A 20,461-nucleotide genomic window follows, 5' to 3' on the forward strand; every position below is an offset into this window, starting at 1 on the left:
GGTCTGGCATTCTTACTTTGTTTGGTGCGCATCTAACGATTATGACGCTTCCAAGTTTAGTATAGCCAAGTGGTTGGCTTTTCTTCAGCAGGGCCTGGACTTAGGCCTGCGTCTGGCCTCCCTCAATATCTGCCTTGTCGGTGTGGTTTCAGAGAAAAATTGCGACCTTACCTGATGTGCATACCCTTACTCAGGGCGTGTTGCGTATCCAACCTCCCTATGTCCCGCCTGTGGCTCCTTGGGACTTGTCGGTGGTTTTGGAGGCGTTACAAGAGTCTCCGTTTGAACATCTTGGTTCAGCTGACCTTAAGTGGCTTTCCCTTAAGGTGGTGTTTCTGCTGGCTATTGCTTCAGCTAGAAAAGTGTCGGATTTGGGTGCCTTGTCCTGTAGTTCCCCATATCTGATATTTCACCATGACCGGGCGGTTCTTAGGACTCGTCCCGGCTATCTACCTAAGGTGGTTTCTTCGTTCCACCTTAATCAGGAGATTGTAGTTCCGTCACTTGTTTCTCCTGATCTGTCTCCCAAAGAGCGGTCTTTGGATGTGGTACGGGTTCTCCGTATCTATGTGAAGAGAACTGCTCCTATTAGGAAATCTGATTCTCTTTTTGTTGTGTTTGGGTTTCACAAACGGGGCTGGCCTGCTCACAAGCAAACTCTGGCCAGATGGATTAGAATGGTGATTGCACATGCTTATGTGAAGGCTGGTCTCTCTGCTCCTGATCACATTAAGGCGCATTCTACTCGGTCTGTTGGACCTTCTTGGGCCCAACGTGGTGCGACCCTTGAACAATTGTGCAAGGCGGCTACGTGGTCCTCAGTGAACACGTTCATAAGGTTCTATGCCTTCGATACTGCTGCTTTCCAGGATGCTTCCTTTGGACGCCGGGTTCTTGTGCCCGCTACAGTGCGTCCCCCCCATAAGGAACTGCTTTAGGACATCCCCATTGTCCATTCCTTGTGGAGCCCAGTGTACCCCGCAGCAGAAAACGAGTTTTATGGTAAGAACTTACCTTTGTTAAAACTCTTTCTGCAAGGTACACTAGGCTCCACAAGGCGCCCACCCTGGCGCACTTAGCTTCTTTGGGTTGGTATGGCATTAGCCGCTGACACGTCTCCTGTCGTGAGAATGCGGTGTTGTGGCTACTAACCGTTGTCGTCTCTTTTCCTGCTACTGCATTGGACTGGTTAACTAAAACCTGAGATCCTGTGCAGGGAGGCGGGGTGATATAGGAGGCGGCGCTATGCATTCTGGGAACAGTCAAAACTTTGAGCCTGTAGGTGCCTCGGATCAAGATCCTACTCTACACCCCATTGTCCATTCCTTGTGGAGCCCAGTGTACCTCGCAGAAAGAGTTTTAACAAAGGTAAGCTTACCATAAAACTCGTTTTCACTTCATATTCCTTCGACGACAACAAATGCCTTGGTTTTCTGCCACCCTGTTACATACCTCCCAACTGTCCCGATTTTCGCGGGACAGTCCCATTTTTTGGGTCTGTCCCGCTGTCCCTCCCACGGGCTGCAGTGTCCTGCGGTGGGGAGGGACAGTTGGGAGGCTCCCTAGCACTCACTGCTCTGCTCAGTTCAGAGCAGAGCAGCGGTGAATAGACGCTGTGCGCATGCGCACATCGTCTATTCCAGTCAGGGCCGGATTAACAATGGGGCTGATGGAGCTGCAGCTCCAAGCCCAGCATCAGAATAGGCCCATGGCATCTGCTGTGCTGCTGTACACAGGAAAAACAAATTCCTGCTACAGCAGCCTGCCAGTGGGTATTCGAGGCCCTGCCCCCTGGCTGCTGCAAAACCCCGTCCATCCGCGGTGCCCAGTGACAGGTGAGGAGAGTGACCACGGTTTTATTAAGCCCCGCCCCTCGCGAAAAAATGCCGCGATTCGAGGGTCGATCAGGAGGGGGCGAAGCCAATATGAAACATATCTATTACAATTACGATGTTTTGGCTCCGCCCCTTCTCGATTGACCCGCGAATCACGGCATTTTGCCGCGAGGGGGAGGGGCATATCGATGGAGACTTGTCTGCAGCAGTGCAGCTGCAAGCCAGGTGAGAGAGTGAACGAGTGTGTGTGTGTGTGTGTGTATATATATATATATATATATATGGATGTATGTGTGTGTAATGTATGTGTGCAGAGGCGTCACCGGGTGTGGTGACACCCAGTGCGCGCCCCTGATCTCCTGCCGCGATCGCGGCAAAAAAGGGGGCGTGGTCATGTACTTAGAGGGCGTGGCTTCGCAGGGATCCCGGAATCGTCACTCTGGGGGCGTGCCCAGCATGCTGGGCTTCCCCCAGAGCCAGTCTCCGTCCGCTGTCGGCTCCTCTTCTGTGACAGGAGCCGGGTGCTGTAGGAGACTTTCTCACTGCAGCACCTGGTTCCTGTCAGTGCGGAGGAGCTGACATTTGGTGTCACCCTCCTCCAGGCGTCACACCCGGGTGCGGGCCGCACCCCCGCACCCGCCTTGTGACGCCACTGTATGTGTGTAATGTATGTGTGACCTATGTATGTGTGTGTATATATATATATATATATATACACACACACATACATACATACATACATACATACATACATACAGAAAGCCCTAGTAGATCAAACGGCGGTGCCGGCAAAGATGGTTTACCTATGGTGTCGGTGGCACAATGAAAGGCTTCACTGGCCCTTTCCTTTACTGCAGTGACTCGGCGCCTCCTCCAAGACGTGTGATGTCACCAGGGTGCTACCACTGTGCTGAGAAGCATCCCGGCTGTGTCATGTCCTGACTCTACTGATGTATGTAATGTATTTTGCCCTCAATGCTTCACTGACACTTGGTGCCTGCACTTTTTATGAATATACAGTGTAAGAGTCAGTGGAGCATGTCCTGGGAGATGTGAATATTATTAGTCAGCAGACAGCCGTGTACTAGGTAGAACAATGGAGGGGAGAATGTTTAAAATGGCTTCTTGGTTAATTTGGTACCTGTGTTACAAAGGGATGAGGTTAGGATCCCAGCTGTCAAAATGCTGACACCGGAATTCCGACACGTAACGGAATGCCGGCGCCGAAATCCCAACAGGGATCACAATCCTGGTGCCAGCATACCAACACCCAGAATCCCGAACGCTACAATGCCAGGCCTTCAGAGAGGTAAGCCGCGCGCATGGGGGGTTGGGTTAAGGCTGTGGCCTGAGGAGGTTAGGGTTAGCCACCCCAAGGGAAGGTTAGGCTGTGGGGGGGGGGGGGGGGGGGTAAGGTTTAGGCACCTCCGGGGAGGGCTAGGGTAAGGCTGTGGGGGAGGGAGGATTAGGTTTAGCGGCATCCCATCTGCTGGTATATCCATCTCAACCCGTTACAGAGATAAAGTGACTTTTTCTGTTTTCACTTTACCCCATTTCTGTTCCGTGTAATGATTACGACTATAGAGCTCTAAAAAGTGTTTTCCCTCAAAAAAAGAAAAAAACTTACATAGTGCATACTACATTTAATGTATCAGACAGTTTTAGTTATTTCTGCTGGTTCATAGGAACACATTCATGCACAGAAAGACCAGAACCAGATTAACAGTGGAGTTACAGCTATGGGCCCACAGGATCTACTGCAGTTTGTCACCCCTAAAGGATGGGGCCGCATTTTGATTGACCGCGGCGGGCGTTGAGGGGGGGAAGCGGCGTTGCGGGGGTGTGGTGGCGTTGACCGAGGCAGTGTTAGACCGTTTTTGGGACGGCTCCGTGGCGATGGGAAAAATGGCGGCGGACCCCCAGCATACATGGCCTAGCAGCAGCTGCAGGTGGTCATCCACAATTGCTGCGACCGCAATCCGATTGCAATCACATCACAATCCAATTGCGATCACAGCCGCGGGGCGGGAGTTAGCATGCCGGGCGGCCCCCAGCATGCTACAGTAGGGATTGCAGATTCTGCTTTTTAGCAGAATCTGCAATCCGTGTTGATTAGGGTCCATAGGACCTCATTCAGTAAGAGTAGCAGATTCTTCTTTTTAGCAGAATCTGCTACTCTTACAATCGCATGCTGAGAGCCACCCATCACAGGGCTAATCCGCTTAGCATGCTACCCGCCGCCCACCACCTGTGACCGCGCTCTAATTGCAATCATGCCGCAATTAGTGCGTGTTCGCAGAAACTAGGAAAGCCTACATGTGCAGCCTGACTGCAACTGCAGGAGTCCCGCCGCCATTTTTCCGTTTGGACTGGCTGGGTGTGATTATACGCAGCTGCCCCAAAAATACCACCGACATGCCCCTGTTTTCCCTGCCCCGTTCCCGCAACGGACCGCGAATGCCCCCACCCGCCCCGCGAACGCCTCTGCCTGTAATGGCCCAAGTGCGGAGTTATTATAGTAGTATTATAGGTAGTATAGTGATATTTTACTAAGCCTTGGATGGTGATAAAGTACCAGCCAATCAGCTCCTAACTGCCATGTCACAGACTGGGTTTGAAAAATTATAGGAGCTGGTTGGATGGTACTTTATCTCCATCCATATGTTCATTGAAGGCTTAGTAAATAGACCAAATAGTCTGATGTAGTGTGTCGCCACCCCTGCCCCCAAACCCCCCCATTCCCACCCTAGAGAACTTCTCTACGGCACCGATCACACGCCCTGCGGCAGCCCACAGTAGGCCCTTCCTAAATTTCAGCTCCAGGCCCATGTGGACCTTAATCTGGCACTGATTCCAGTGAGGCAAAGGGACTGGGGGCTTGGCCAGCAGCTCACAGAGTGCTGACCATACCACCACTGTGACGGAAATTGGAAGCGTGGCCGGCAATCGCGTCATCCATGCAAGGCCATGTCCCCTTTCCAATAGACCACACACCCTTTTCGGCGCTGCGTGAGGTGTCCCTCCTTGAGATTTCACAAAGTTGGGAGGTATGCTGTTACTTATTTCAGTGTCATCTGCTGATGCAGCTATGTTTATATACCCTGTACTTCTCCTAAATTGTCTTGAACTGTAAGTCACTGTTTTCTTGTTTTCCTTATTTGTTTATGTACTCTGTAATTGTGCGCTGCGGATCCCTTGTGGTACCATATAGATAAAGGATAATAATAACAACAACAATAATAACAACAACAACAACAACAACAACAGTAATACACAGCACACATATATATCTTGCCCTCTCTTGTCAAAGAGTTGTATTCCATCTATTACTGTGCTTTATTTCATACAAACAGCTGATGTGATATTATGTGAAGTGCAGCCACTGGGGAGCAGTAAGGCATCATTAGTTCCTAGTTGTTCACACATCTATCCCAGTTTATGGTTTTGTGGTACGCTGTGGATTGGAAGCCCCATGCGCTTAGCAGCAGGTGGCATTGTGTCAATATGAATAGCGTGCTTGTGCCCAACACAGGCTGCCTATTGACTATCATGATGTCATTCATGTTACAGGTGTGCAGTAAGAATGTCTCTATACATTCACATAAGCACTGCTGTCCTGAGGGATAAATGAGTCTGTGGCCAATAAAATGCAGCACTTTCTGGACTGATCCCAAACACAACAAACCTGCCTTGTTAAAATGAAAGAATTTGTTTTATTGATGGCGAGGTACGTAACAGAGTAACACATCCACCAGACCCAGCTTGCATCATTAATAACAGGGGTACATGGCCCTTGCTGTATCCAGGGCCGGTGCAAGGTTTCTGGGCACCCTAGGCATAGCTTTGGCCTATCGCCCCCCCCAGCACCCGATTGCATCAAAAATGGCCCATTGGTGGGCACGTTAAATATAAATAAAAATGTACACATTTAATTCCAACTGTTTGATCAACTGGTTACTTTGTAGAGTTTCAGTTCACACAAATATATATTGCAGAGTTCAAGACTCCCAAATAACATACAAATCTGCTCTGTGCAGCAATATAAATACACACAAAACCAGTAACTGCATGTCCCAGGATGCCCTAACTGACTGGTTAGAGCATGTTGGGACTTATAGTTCTACCAAAGCCAATGAGGGACCATTCTGTAATGCAGTCCTCCCTCGAACCCCCTGGAGTATCTTAGCATTACTGCTGGATGTCTCCCTGGAAAAAGGGAGGCGGGGCCCCATTCCTGGCCGTGAGTGTGGGGGATGCTGCTCTCTCACTTCCTTTGGTGGCGCCAGGTCTTTGCTTTCTAAAAAGCGTCAGCGCAGGGCAGCTAGCATAGCACTGCCTTGTATGCAGCTCTGGGATTGATTTGTGCTGTATGAAACTAGCTGAACTCCTTGTTTAATCTGTAAATCACTGACAGGGAGTCAAAAGAAGTAAGGACACTGCTGCCTGTCTGCAATGATAAACCAGCCAGGCATGTTATACATTATAGAAGTAAGAGCAGGGAAAAAGTATGAGTGCAGCAGTTGTCCATATAATCCGCTTCTGCTGTCAGTACTAAGTAGCATATGTAGGACCTCAATTCTTGTGCTGGTGACCTCAACAGCGCCACCCAGCAGCCGGCGAAACTGCCTAAAGCTGCCTAATGGTAGCTCCGGCCCAGGCTGTATCCATACCCTAACACCTCTACTTACAATGCAACAATAATACCTATGGTGCTATAATAAAAATTAGTAAAGTTCATGTCATACCATTAGATTCCATTATATGTTCCTTACATGCAGGGTTGGACTGGTCCACAGGGCACAGTGGAAACCCCCGGTGGACCCCACCTCCTCCAAAGATCAGGTTCACCGCATCCCCCGGTGGGCCCTTCATGCCCCAGTCCGGCACTGATTACATGTACCTTTATTTTCTCTGACGTCCTAAGTGGATGCTGGGACTCCGTAAGGACCATGGGGAATTGTGGCTCCGCAGGAGACTGGGCACAACTAAAAGAAAGCTTTAGACTACTGGTGTGCACTGGCTCCTCCCACTATGACCCTCCTCCAGACTTCAGTTAGAATCTTGTGCCCGGCTGAGCTGGATGCACACTAGGGGCTCTCCTGAGCTCCTAGAAAGAAAGTATATTTTAGGTTTTTTATTTTACAGTGAGATCTGCTGGCAACAGACTCACTGCAGCGAGGGACTAAGGGGAGAAGAAGCGAACCTACCTAACTGGTGGTAGCTTGGGCTTCTTAGGCTACTGGACACCATTAGCTCCAGAGGGATCGACCACAGGACCCGACCTCGCTGTTCGGTCCCTGAGCCGCGCCGCCGGCCCCCTTACAGAGCCAGAAGCAAGAAGTGTTCCGGAAAATCGGCGGCAGAAGACTTCTGTCTTCAACAAGGTAGCGCACAGCACTGCAGCTGTGCGCCATTGCTCCTCATGCACACCTCACACTCCGGTCACTGATGGGTGCAGGGCGCTGGGGGGGGGGGGGCGCCCTGAGGGCAATATAATACACCTTGGCTGGCAAATATACACCATATATAGTCAGGAAGGCTATATAGGTGTAAAAATACCCCTGCCAGAATTCCAGAAAAAGCGGGAGAAGTCCACCGGAAAAGGGGCGGGGCTATCTCCCTCAGCACACTGGCGCCATTTTTCCCTCACAGCTCCGCTGGAAGGACGCTCCCTGGCTCTCCCCTGCAGTGTCAAGCTACATAAGGGTGAAAAAGAGAGGGGGGGGGGGGGCACTAAATTTAGGCGCAGTATATTTAATATAAGCAGCTATAAGGGAAAAAACACTCATTTATAGTGGGATCCCTGTGTTATATAGCGCTCTGGTGTGTGCTGGCATACTCTCTCTCTGTCTCCCCAAAGGGCTTTGTGGGGTCCTGTCCTCTGTCAGAGCATTCCCTGTGTGTATGCGGTGTGTCGGTACGGCTGTGTCGACATGTTTGATGAGGAGGCTTATGTGGAGGCGGAGCAGATGCCTATAAATGTGATGTCACCCCCTGCGGGGCCGACACCTGAGTGGATGGTTATGTGGAAGGAACTACGTGACAGTGTCGACTCCTTACATAAAAGGTTTGACGACATACCAAACATGGGACAGCCGGCTTCTCAGCCTGTGCCTGCCCAGGCGTCTCAAAAGCCATCAGGGGCTCTAAAACGCCCGCTACCTCAGATGGCAGACACAGATGTCGACACGGATACTGACTCCAGTGTCGACGACGATGAGGCTAATGTAACTTCCAATAGGGCCACACGTTATATGATTGAGGCAATGAAAAATGTGTTGCATATTTCTGATGTTACCCCGGGTACCACAAAAAAGGGTATTATGTTTGGAGAGAAAAAACTACCAGTAGTTTTTCCTCCATCTGAGGAATTAAATGAAGTGTGTGAAGAAGCGTGGGCTTCCCCCGATAAGAAACTGGTAATTTCTAAGAGGTTACTAATGGCGTACCCTTTCCCGCCAGAGGATAGGTCACGTTGGGAAACATCCCCTAGGGTGGATAAAGCGCTCACACGCTTGTCAAAGAAGGTGGCACTACCGTCTCCGGATACGGCCGCCCTGAAGGAATCTGCTGATAGAAAGCAGGAGGCTATCCTGAAGTCTATATATACACACACAGGTGTTATACTGAGACCAGCTATTGCTTCAGCATGGATGTGCAGTGCTGCAGCTGCGTGGTCAGATTCCCTGTCGGAAAATATTGATACCCTAGACAGGGACACTATATTGCTAAACGTAGAGCATATTAAAGACGCACTTTTATACATGAGGGATGCACAGAGGGATATTTGCTGGCTGGCATCTAAAATAAGTGCAATGTCCATTTCTGCCAGGAGAGGGTTATGGACTTGGCAGTGGACAGGAGATGCAGATTCTAAAAGGCACATGGAAGTTTTGCCTTATAAGGGTGAGGAGTTGTTCGGGGATGGTCTCTCGGACCTCGTTTCCACAGCAACAGCTGGGAAGTCTACATTTTTACCCCATGTTCCCTCACAGCCAAAGAAAGCACCGTATTATCAGGTACAGTCCTTTCGGCCCAATAAGGGCAAGCGGGTTAAAGGCGCATCCTTTCTGCCCAGAGGCAGAGGTAGAGGGAAAAAGCTGCAGCATACAGCCAGTTCCCAGGAGCAAAAGTCCTCCCCCGCTTCCTCTAAGTCCACAGCATGACGCTGGGGCTCCACAGGCGGAGCCAGGTACGGTGGGGGCCCATCTCAAAAATTTCAGCGATCAGTGGGCTCGCTCACGGATGGATCCCTGGATCTTTCAAGTAGTATCTCAGGGGTACAAGCTGGAATTCGAGACGTCTCCCCCCCCGCCATTTCCTCAAATCTGCCTTGCCAACAACTCCCTCAGCAAGGGAGGCAGTGTTAGAGGCAATTCACAAGCTGTATTCCCAGCAGGTGATAGTAAAGGTGCCCCTACTTCAACAAGGACGGGGTTACTATTCCACAATGTTTGTGGTACCGAAAACAGACGGTTCGGTGAGACCCATTTTAAATTTGAAATCCTTGAACACGTATATAAAAAAATTCAAGTTCAAGATGGAATCGCTCAGGGCGGTTATTGCAAGCCTGGACGAGGGGGATTACATGGTATCCCTGGACATCAAGGATGCTTACCTGCATGTCCCCATTTACCATCCTCACCAGGAGTACCTCAGATTTGTGGTACAGGATTGTCATTACCAATTCCAGACGTTGCCGTTCGGTCTATCCACGACTCCGAGGGCCTTTACCAAGGTAATGGCCGAAATGATGATACTCCTTCGAAAGAAGGGAGTTTTAATTATCCCGTACTTGGACGATCTCCTGATAAAGGCGAGGTCCAGGGAGCAGTTGTTGGTCGGGGTAGCACTATCTCGGGAGGTGCTACAACAGCACGGCTGGATTCTAAATATTCCAAAGTCACAGCTGGTCCCTACGACACGTCTACTGTTCCTGGGGATGGTTCTGGACACAGAACAGAAAAAAGTGTTTCTCCCGGAGGAGAAGGCCAAGGAGCTGTCATCTCTAGTCAGAGGCCTCCTAAAACCAAAACAGGTGTCGGTGCATCACTGCATGCGGATCCTGGGAAAGATGGTAGCTTCCTACGAAGCAATTCCATTCGGCAGGTTCCATGCAAGAACTTTTCAGTGGGACCTGTTGGACAAGTGGTCCGGATCGCATCTTCAGATGCATCGGCTGATAACCCTGTCTCCAAGGACCAGGGTGTCTCTGCTGTGGTGGCTGCAAAGTGCTCATCTTCAAGAGGGCCGCAGATTCGGCATACAGGACTGGGTCCTGGTGACCACGGATGCCAGCCTTCGAGACTGGGGGGCAGTCACACAGGGAAGAAACTTTCAAGGACTATGGTCAAGTCAAGAGACTTCCCTGCACATAAATATTCTGGAACTGAGGGCCATTTACAATGCCCTAAGTCAGGCAAAACCCCTGCTTCAAAACCAGCCGGTACTGATCCAGTCAGACAACATCACGGCGGTCGCCCATGTAAACCGACAGGGCGGCACGAGAAGCAGGACGGCAATGGCAGAAGCCACAAGGATTCTCCGATGGGCGGAAAATCACGTGTTAGCACTGTCAGCAGTGTTCATTCCGGGAGTGGACAACTGGGAAGCAGACTTCCTCAGCAGGCACGACCTCCACCCGGGAGAGTGGGGACTTCATCCAGAAGTCTTCCAACTGATTGTAAACCGTTGGGAAAGGCCACAGGTGGACATGATGGCGTCCCGCCTAAACAAAAAGCTAGAAAGATATTGCGCCAGGTCGAGAGACCCTCAGGCGGTAGCTGTGGACGCTCTAGTGACACCGTGGGTGTACCGGTCGGTTTATGTGTTCCCTCCTCTTCCTCTCATACCAAAGGTACTGGTACTTGGTACCCGGAACTTCAAGAAATTATGTCAGAGGAACCATGGCCTCTGCCGCTCAGACAGGACCTGCTGAAGCAGGGGCCCTGTCTGTTCCAAGACTTACCGCGGCTGCGTTTGACGGCATGGCGGTTGAACACCGGATCCTGAAGGAAAAATGCATTCCGGAAGAAGTCATTCCTACGCTGATAAAAGCTAGGAAAGAAGTAACCGCAAACCATTATCACCGCATATGGCGAAAATATGTTGCGTGGTGTGAGGCCAGGAAGGCCCCAACGGAGGAATTTCAGCTGGGCCGTTTTCTGCACTTCCTACAGTCAGGGGTGACTATGGGCCTAAACTTGGGTTCCATTAAGGTCCAGATTTCGGCTCTATCGATTTTCTTCCAGAGAGAACTGGCTTCACTACCTGAAGTTCAAACTTTTGTTAAGGGAGTGCTGCATATTCAGCCCCCTTTTGTGCCTCCAGTGGCACCTTGGGATCTCAACGTGGTGTTGGATTTCCTAAAGTCACATTGGTTTGAGCCACTTAAAACCGTGAATTGAAGTATCTCACGTGGAAAGTGGTCATGTTGTTGGCCTTGGCTTCGGCCAGGCGGGTATCAGAATTGGCGGCTTTGTCATGTAAAAACCCTTATCTGATTTTCCATATGGATAGGGCAGAATTGAGGACTCGTCCCCAATTTCTCCCAAAGGTGGTATCAGCCTTTCACCTGAACCAACCTATCGTGGTGCCTGCGGCTACTAAAGACTTGGAGGCTTCCAAGTTGTTGGATGTAGTCAGGGCCCTGAAAATTTATGTTTCCAGGACAGTTGGAGTCAGAAAGACTGACTCGCTTTTTATCCTGTATGCGCCCAACAAGTTGGGTGTACCTGCTTCGAAGCAGACTATTGCTCGCTGGATCTGTAGTACGATTCAGCTTGCACATTCTGCGGCTGGACTGCCGCATCCTAAATCAGTGAAAGCCCATTCCACGAGGAAGGTGGGCTCGTCTTGGGCGGCTGCCCGAGGGGTCTCGGCTCTACAACTTTGCCGAGCAGCTACTTGGTCGGGGTCAAACACATTTGCTAAATTCTACAAGTTTGACACCCTGGCTGAGGAGGACCTAGAGTTTGCCCATTCGGTGCTGCAGAGTCATCCGCACTGTCACGCCCGTTTGGGAGCTTTGGTATAATCCCCATGGTCCTTACGGAGTCCCAGCATCCACTTAGGACGTCAGAGAAAATAAGAATTTACTCACCGGTAATTCTATTTCTCGTAGTCCGTAGTGGATGCTGGGCGCCCATCCCAAGTGCGGATTGTCTGCAATACTTGTATATAGTTATTGTTTAACTAAAGGGTTATTGTTGAGCCATCTGTTGAGGCTCAGTTGTTCTCATACTGTTAACTGGGTATTGTATCACGAGTTATACGGTGTGATTGGTGTGGCTGGTATGAGTCTCACCCGGGATTCAAAATCCTTCCTTATTGTGTCAGCTCTTCCGGGCACAGTATCCTAACTGAAGTCTGGAGGAGGGTCATAGTGGGAGGAGCCAGTGCACACCAGTAGTCTAAAGCTTTCTTTTAGTTGTGCCCAGTCTCCTGCGGAGCCGCTATTCCCCATGGTCACGGCATCCACTACGGACTACGAGAAATAGAATTACCGGTGAGTAAATTCTCATTTTATCACGGCAGAATCTATTTTCTTTCATTTAACTATGAGCCTGGGGGGTCATTCCGAGTTGTTCGCTCGGTAAAAATCTTCGCATCGCAGCGATTTTCCGCTTAATGCGCATGCGCAATGTCCGCACTGCGACTGCGCCAAGTAAATTTGCTATGCACTTAGGAATTTTACTCACGGCATTTTCATCGTTCTGGCGATCGTAATGTGATTGACAGGAAATGAGTGTTACTGGGCGGAAACAGGCCGTTTTATGGGCGTGTGGGAAAAAACGCTACCGTTTCCGGAAAAAACACAGGAGTGACTGGAGAAACGGGGGAGTGTCTGGGCGAACGCTGGGTGTGTTTGTGACGTCAAACCAGGAACGACAAGCAGTGAAATGATCGCAGATGCCGAGTAAGTCTGAAGCTACTCAGAAACTGCTACGAGGTGTGTAATCGCAATATTGCGAATACATCATTCGCAATTTTAAGATGCTAAGATTTACTCCCAGTAGGCGGCGGCTTAGCATGAGCAAATCTGCTAAAATTCACTTGCGAGCGAACAACTCGGAATGACCCCCCTGATTCTGACATAAATGCAATGTTGATGTTGTACACAATGAAGTGTTTTTGCTACTGCACACGTGTATATGCATGTGCCGCAGTGGTTTTGTAATGGCGGTTGCGGTGAGGATTTATTCATAAAGTGAGTGAAAGGCAGGAAGTGTTTGCGGGCGGTAATAGTGGGGGCCACTCAAACACAGGCGCACCAAGACCATTTCATTTAGGCAGCTGTGACATTTGCATATTTTTGCAACCATCAATGGCCCTCATTCCGAGTTGATCACTCGCTGCCGTTTTTCGCAGCATAGCGATCAGGCTAAAAAACGGCTGTTCTGCGCATGCATTTGGTACGCAGCGCGCACGCGCGAAGTACTTTCACACAAAACTATGCAGTTTTACACAAGCTCGAGCGACGCTTTTCAGTCGCTCGAGTGTTCATAGTGTGATTGACAGGAAGTGGGTATTTCTGGGCGGCAACTCAGCGTTTACAGGGAGTGTGCTGAAAACCGCAGGCGTGCCTGATAAAAAAGCAGTGGCTGGGGAAACGGGGGAGTGGCTGGCCGAACGCAGGGCGTGTTTGTGACGTCAAACCAGGAACTAAACATTCTGCAGTCATCGCAAGGTAGGAGTAAGTATCGAGCCACTCTGAAACTGCATGAAATTTTTTAGTAGCAGAACTGCTAACCTTTCGTTCGCACTTCTGCTAAGCTAAGATACACTCCCAGAGCGCGGCGGCTTAGCGTTTGCACTGCTGCTAAAAGCAGCTAGCGAGCGATCAACTCGGAATGATGGCCAATGTTCTTAATCTGATGGTTAAACATTTTACACTGAATTGCGTGTGGGGGTTGCCAGCATTCAGATGCAGCTTTCCAATGCCCATCTGATGGCTGACAGCCTTCTATGTAGCTGTGGACACCTGGAAGTGGTGTCAGCAGCTCAGCTTATATGTGCATGTGAGAAGCTCCGACCAGAGGCACCACTGACCTCTTTTGTACCTGGTGCGGCAGGGGGCGTGGCTTCCTGGGAGGTGGCGTGGCTACATGCCCCGACCCGCATTTTTGTCACTCCAGGGGTCCGGGAGCTGTGGCCTGCCCCCGGAGACTAGCATGTCTGCAGTGCCAGCTCCTACATGTTGACAGGAGCTGGGTTGCTGCACGTAATGTTACAATGCAGCGCCCGGCTACTTTCACTGAGCAGGAGCTGGCACTTTGGTGTCACCCCTCGGCGGATGACACCCAGGTGCGTGCCGCACCCTCCGCACCCACCCTCTGATGCCACTGGCTCCGACTGCTTCTGCGTATGCATGCACAGTGACCATTGATGATTGTACCGTTGAATGGTTTTGATGTGATGGCTAGAAGCCTTTGCATCTCTTGATTTGTAATGTGGTGGACCTTCCCTCTCAGAAGGAGCCGGAGTGGGTGAGAATGTTGCAAAAGAATATGTCAATGCTTACAAAGAAATTCTCTGAGTTTGAACAACAGACTAAATATTGGAGGCAGTCTGTGGAGGATACACTGTGTACTGACCCCTCCATATCATCTACTCGGGTTCCATCCAGTTCCCAGAAAAGGTCTCTAATGCAAGGGGACACAGACACAGATTCCGACTCTGACGTCGACACTGGGGATTTGAGAGGGGTAACCCCCAAATTAGCCAAAAGCATACAATGTATGATAGTTGCTATAAAGGAAGTGTTGGAGTTTCCTGAAACAACACTGGTCCCTGAGGAAAAGGATTATTTTAAATTAAATAAAAAGCAGGTTGTGACTTTTCCTCCTTCAAAGGATTTGAATGCGTTCTTTGAAGAATCCTGGGCTAACCCAGAGAAGAAATTTACCCTTCCCAGTAGGATACGTGTAGCGTACCCTTTCCCTGAGGAAGACAGGCACAAATGGGAGACACCCCCAATGATAGACACCTCAGTTTCTCGGCTGTCTAAGAAAATACCTTTGCCTGCCCCTGGTTCAGCCTCTTTAAAAGATCCAGTTGACCGTAAATTAGAAACAACCCTAAAATCCATATATACTGCTAATGGAACGGTGCTCAGGCCCACCATTGCTTGTGCGTGGGTAGGTAACGCTGTGGAAAAATAGTCTCACAACTTCATGGTTAGCATAGACACAGTTGACAGGGATGAAATAGTCCTAACTCTCGGCCATATCAAAGATGCTGCAGGTTACTTAGTTGAAGCTATGAAGGATATTGGGTTGCTGAGTTCAAGATCCTCCGCTATGGCGATTTCAGCCCGCAGGGCGCTGTGGATCCGCCAATGGAATGCTGATGCGGAATAAAAAAAGAATATTGAGGCGCTTCCTTACAATGAAGAAGCCCTCTTTGGAGACAAGCTGGATGCCATGATTTCAACAACTACATCAGGCAAATCAGCATTTCTGCCTTCCGCAGCTGCTCCACCTAGGAAAGGATTTCATACTCATACGATGCAATCCTTTCGGCCCAACAAGTCCAAAAAGGCAAAGGGTACCCCCGTCTTCGCAGGAAGGGTTCGAGGAAGAGGTAAAAAAATCTACAACACCATCAGACTCGCAGGAGCAGAAGTCAACAGCTACTACTGCTAAAACCTCAGCATGACGCTGGGGCTCCCCTGCGGGAGTACGGTCAGGTGGGGGCACGTCTACTGTCTTTCAGCCAGGTCTGGGTTCACTCAGATCTGGATCTTTGGGTATTGCAGATAGTAGCCCAAGGGTACAAATTGGAATTTCAGGACCTTCCCCCATGCCGATTTTTCAAATCAGCCTTACCAGCTTCTGTTCAGGACAGAGCAAAAGTGCTGAACGCAATACAGAAATCACATCAAGACAACGTAACTTCCTTAGTTCCTGTGTCACAACAGGAAAAAGGGTTTTATTCAAGCCTGTTTGTAGTGCCGAAACCGGATGGCTCGGTCAGACCGATTTTAAACCTAAAGACTCTAAAATTTCTGGTATCGATGGACATCAAAGATGCTTATTTACATGTTCCCATCTACCCGCCGCATCAGGCATACCTGAGGTTTGCGGAGCAGGACTGCCACTACCAGTTCCAAACATTGCCTTTTGGGCTCTCCACGGCTCCGAGAATATTCACCAAGGTGATGGCGGAGATGATGGTTCTTCTTCGCAAGAAAGAAGACAAAGTCATCCCATACTTGGACGATCTCCTCATAAAAGCGAGATCCAGGGAGAAACTAGTGCAGAACATTGCACTTCCCCTGATGGTGCTTCAACAGCACGGTTGGATCATAAACCTTCCAAAATCACAATTGGAACCCACAAGGAGGTTATCATTTCTGGGAATGATATTGGACATGGAAGCACAGAAAGTATTCCTACCGGTGGAAAAGGCTCTGGAGATCCAGAGGATGGTCAAACAAGTTTTAAAACCAGCACGCGTATCGATTCATCAGTGCATCCGCCTGCTGGGGAAGATGGTAGCGGCCTACGAGGCTCTACAATTTGTCCGATTACACGCCAGGTTGTTCCAATGGGACCTACTGGACAAGTGGTCCAGATCACACCTACACATGTACCGGAGGATAATCCTGCCAACAAAAGCCAGTATTTCACTCTTGTGGTGGCTTCAAAGTTCTCACCTCCTGGAGGAACGCAGGTTCGGGATTCAGACTTGTATCCTGGTGACTACAGATGCATGCCTCCGAGGTTGGGGAGCAGTCACACAAGGGGAAAGCTTCCAAGGACGATGATCAAGTCAAGAAGTACTCCTTCACATAAACATTCTGGAATTGAGAGCTGTGTACAACAGCCTTCATCAAGCGGCACACCTTCTTCAAGGTCGTCCCATACAGATCCAGTCAGACAATGTAACGGCAGTAGCTTACATAAACCGCCAGGGCGGAACAAAAAGCAGAGCGGCAATGGCAGAGGTGACAAAGATACTCCTCTGGGCAGAAAGACATGCAAAAGCTCTGGCAATTTTCATTCCGGGAGTGGACAACTGGGAAGCAGACTTCCTCAGCAGACACGATCTCCATCCAGCAGAATGGGGTCTCCACCCAGAAGTCTTTGCAGAGGTAGCAGATCGTTGGGGCGTTCCTCAAGTAGATATGATGGCATCACGTCTCAACAAGAAGCTTCAGAAATATTGTTCCAGGTCAAGAGACCCACAAGCAATAGCAGTGGATGCACTGGTGACCCAGTGGGTGTTTTCAGTCAGTGTATCTGTTCCCTCCACTTCCACTAATACCAAAAGTTCTCAAGCTCATCAGAAGAACAAGGGTCCGAGCAATTCTCATTGCTCCAGACTGGCCAAGGAGGGCTTGGTATCCAGATCTTCAGGGGTTATTACTGGAAGATCCTCAGCCTCTTCCTCTTCGCGAGGACCTGCTTCAGCAGGGGCCATTTGTTTATCAAGACTTACTGCGGCTGCGTTTGATGGCATGGCTGTTGAGCGCCAGATACTAGCCCGTAAGGGTATTACCAATGAAGTCATTCCCACACTTATTCTGGCCAGGAAAGGGGTAACGCCCAAACATTACCATCGTATTTGGAGAAAATATGTATCTTGGTGTGAATCCAAGAAGTCTCCTGCGGTGGAGTTTAAATTAGGACGTCTTCTCCTATTTCTACATGCGGGTGCGATTAGGGTCTATCAAGGTCCAAATTTCGGCCTTGTCCATTTTCTTTCAGAAACAGTTGGCTTCCCTTCCTGGGGTCCAGACGTTCGTGAAGGGGGTTCTGCGCATCCAACCTCCCTTTGTGCCTCCTGCTGCACCATGGGATCTTAATGTGGTGTTGCAGTTCCTTAAATAGGCTGGTTTGAGCCTCTACAAGAGGTAGAGTTGAAGTTTCTCACTTGGAAAGTGGTCATGCGGTTGGCCTTGGCCTCAGCCAGACGAGTGTCTGAATTAGGGGCTCTGTCACACAAGAGTCCTTATTCGATTTTTCATGAAGATAGAGCTGATGCGTCAGCATTTTCTTCCAAAGGTTGTGTCTTATTTACATATCAACCAACCTGTGGTGGTGCCAGTGGCTTCTGACACCTTAGCCATTTCAAAAGTCCTTGGATGTCGTCAGAGCGTTGAGGACTTATGTTGCAAGAACGGCTCGGATAAGGAAAACAGAATTTTTGTCCTCTATGACCCCAACAAGATTGGGGGTCCTGCTTCTAGGCAGACTATTGTGCACTGGATCGGAGGTACCATTCAGCATGCTTATTCCACGGCAGGATTGCCGTTACCGAGTTCGGTAAAGGCCCACTCTACAAGGAAAGTGGGTTCTTCCTGGGCGGCTGCCTGGGGTGTCTCGGCGTTGCAAATTTGGCGAGCAGCTACTTGGTCAGGGGCAAACACATTTGTTAAGTTTTACAGGTTTGACACCTTGGCTGCTGACGACCTTCAGTTTGGTCAGTCAGTTCTGCAGGAACATTAGCACTTTGCTGCCCGTACTGGGAGCTTTGGTACATCCCCATGGTACTAAAATGGACCCCAGCATCCTCTAGGACGTAAGAGAAAATAGGATTTTAATTACCTACCAGTAAATCCTTTTCTTGTAGTCCGTAGAGGATGCTGGGCGCTCATTTTTCCTGCAGAATTATGTTTTATCTTTTTACACAGGTTCTCATGTGTTAAGATGTTCACAGATGTTGCTGTTGCGTTATGCATGCACGTTAGCATGGGTTATGTTGAAAGCCATGTTAGGCGGCATGTTTTGTATGGTGTGAGCTGGTGTGAATCTCGCCACTAGTTTAATGTAAATTCTTCTCTCGAAGTTGTCCGATTCCTCGGGCACAGTTCCTATACTGGGGTCTGGAGGAGGGACATAGAGGGAGGCTCCAGTACACACCGTCTATACCTCATGGTACTAAAATGGACCCCAGCATCCTCTACGGACTACGAGAAAAGGATTTACCAGTAGGTAATTAAAATCCTATTATTTCCAACCGAATGTATCCATTAATAAGGTATTAACTTCCTTTTTAACTCTTACATAGGTATATTTTAAATAGAGATGAGTGGTTCAGATTACCTGGAATCCAAACTGCTCTGAACTTCCAGGATCCAAGACTACGCGAGCCATGGCTCAGGGTTTCCTGCCAAGCTCAGATTCCACATCGAGGCAAACATCCTTCTGATGTCGTAATCTTACAGGTTTTAGATTCTATTTGAGGACGCTGCTGGCAGGACTCAGTATCATTTCCCTTTGTTAAGGCCACACTGCTGTGTGCTGCGCTGTACTCTGTGAAAAATTGGCTGAGCTATGTGTAGGGTCAGGGTATACAAGGGGCACGTGACTGTGTACTGCGTTGTATTCTGCTGTAAATTGGCTGTACAGTGTGTATATTCAGTGTATACAAGAGGCACGCTGCTGTGTGCTGCACTGTACTTTGCTGTAAATTGGCTGAGCTGTGTGTAGTCAGTGTATACAAGGGACATGCTGCTGTGTGCGGTGCTGTACTCTGCTGGTTAAATTGGCTGTGTCCATCTAAAGTCGCTGTGTGTTCACAAGCAGCACTACAGTGTGCATTGTCATTGTCAATTGTGAAAAAAGTAACATTTATTGTTTTAAGTTTGCACAACCTGTGTGCACTGTAACCCTTTGTGTTTCTTATTCACGAACATAATAAAATAAAATCTCTTTGGGGTATATTCAATTAGGGTCGAAACTGCCTTCTTGTCGAAAAGACGGCAGTTTTCGACTTTTTCAGTTCGGAAGGGGTTCCGACCTATTCAGTCCCGAGCATTTTTATTCGACAAGTCAGGGAATTCGACTTGTCGAATAGTACATAAATCGGTGGTATAGCTGCCGATTTGCGCACTTCTGCAGGAAACGGGGCCAAATCCGACAGGTTTTGGCCCCGTTTCTGACCATCTCAGTTCGACTTAAAAAAAAGTCGAACTGAGATGGGGACCTGAGAGGAGGAGAGGAGGGAGAGCCGGGGGCACACGGGGGAGAGCAGTGGGGAGACAGGGGACAGCAGCACTACAGCACAGTGCTGCAGGAGGATGTGTAATAGCTGCTGCTCATGGCAGCGTCCACCCGGCAAGTGAGGTCCCACTTGCTGGAGCCGGGTGGACACTGCCGTGAGGTCTGGCGGCTATTACACATCCTCCTGCAGCGCTGCTGGCCGCGGCTGTCCCCCGTCTCCCTACTGCTCTCCTCCGTCTGCCCGCGGCACTCCCCCCTCTCCTCCCCTCATCTCAATTCAACTTTTTTAAAGTCAAATTGAGATGGGCTTTGAATAGCCCTTATCGGATCCATTCCGACAAATGCATGTTGGAATAGATCTGACCCTAATTGAATATACCCCTTTGAGTGGCCACAGTGTGAGCTGAGCTGCGAAGTGAAAAATACATAAATTATTCTATTGTTTGTACTGTTTGGTGCAATTTAACTTAGTGCACTTTGTTCAAAGTACTGTGACTCCATGCAGTTTGATCCAAGATGCAAGTTAAAAAAATAAGAATATAGTTAAGTTCTATTGTTTGCACTGTTTCTTGCACCTAGTGCACTTTATTCAAAGCCCTGTGACTCCTCACAGTTTGAACCAAGATCCAAGTTAAATTAAAAATATATAGTTCCATTGTTTGTACTGTCAGGTGC

Source organism: Pseudophryne corroboree, chromosome 7, assembly GCF_028390025.1.
Source record: "Pseudophryne corroboree isolate aPseCor3 chromosome 7, aPseCor3.hap2, whole genome shotgun sequence".
Lineage (NCBI taxonomy): Eukaryota > Metazoa > Chordata > Amphibia > Anura > Myobatrachidae > Pseudophryne > Pseudophryne corroboree.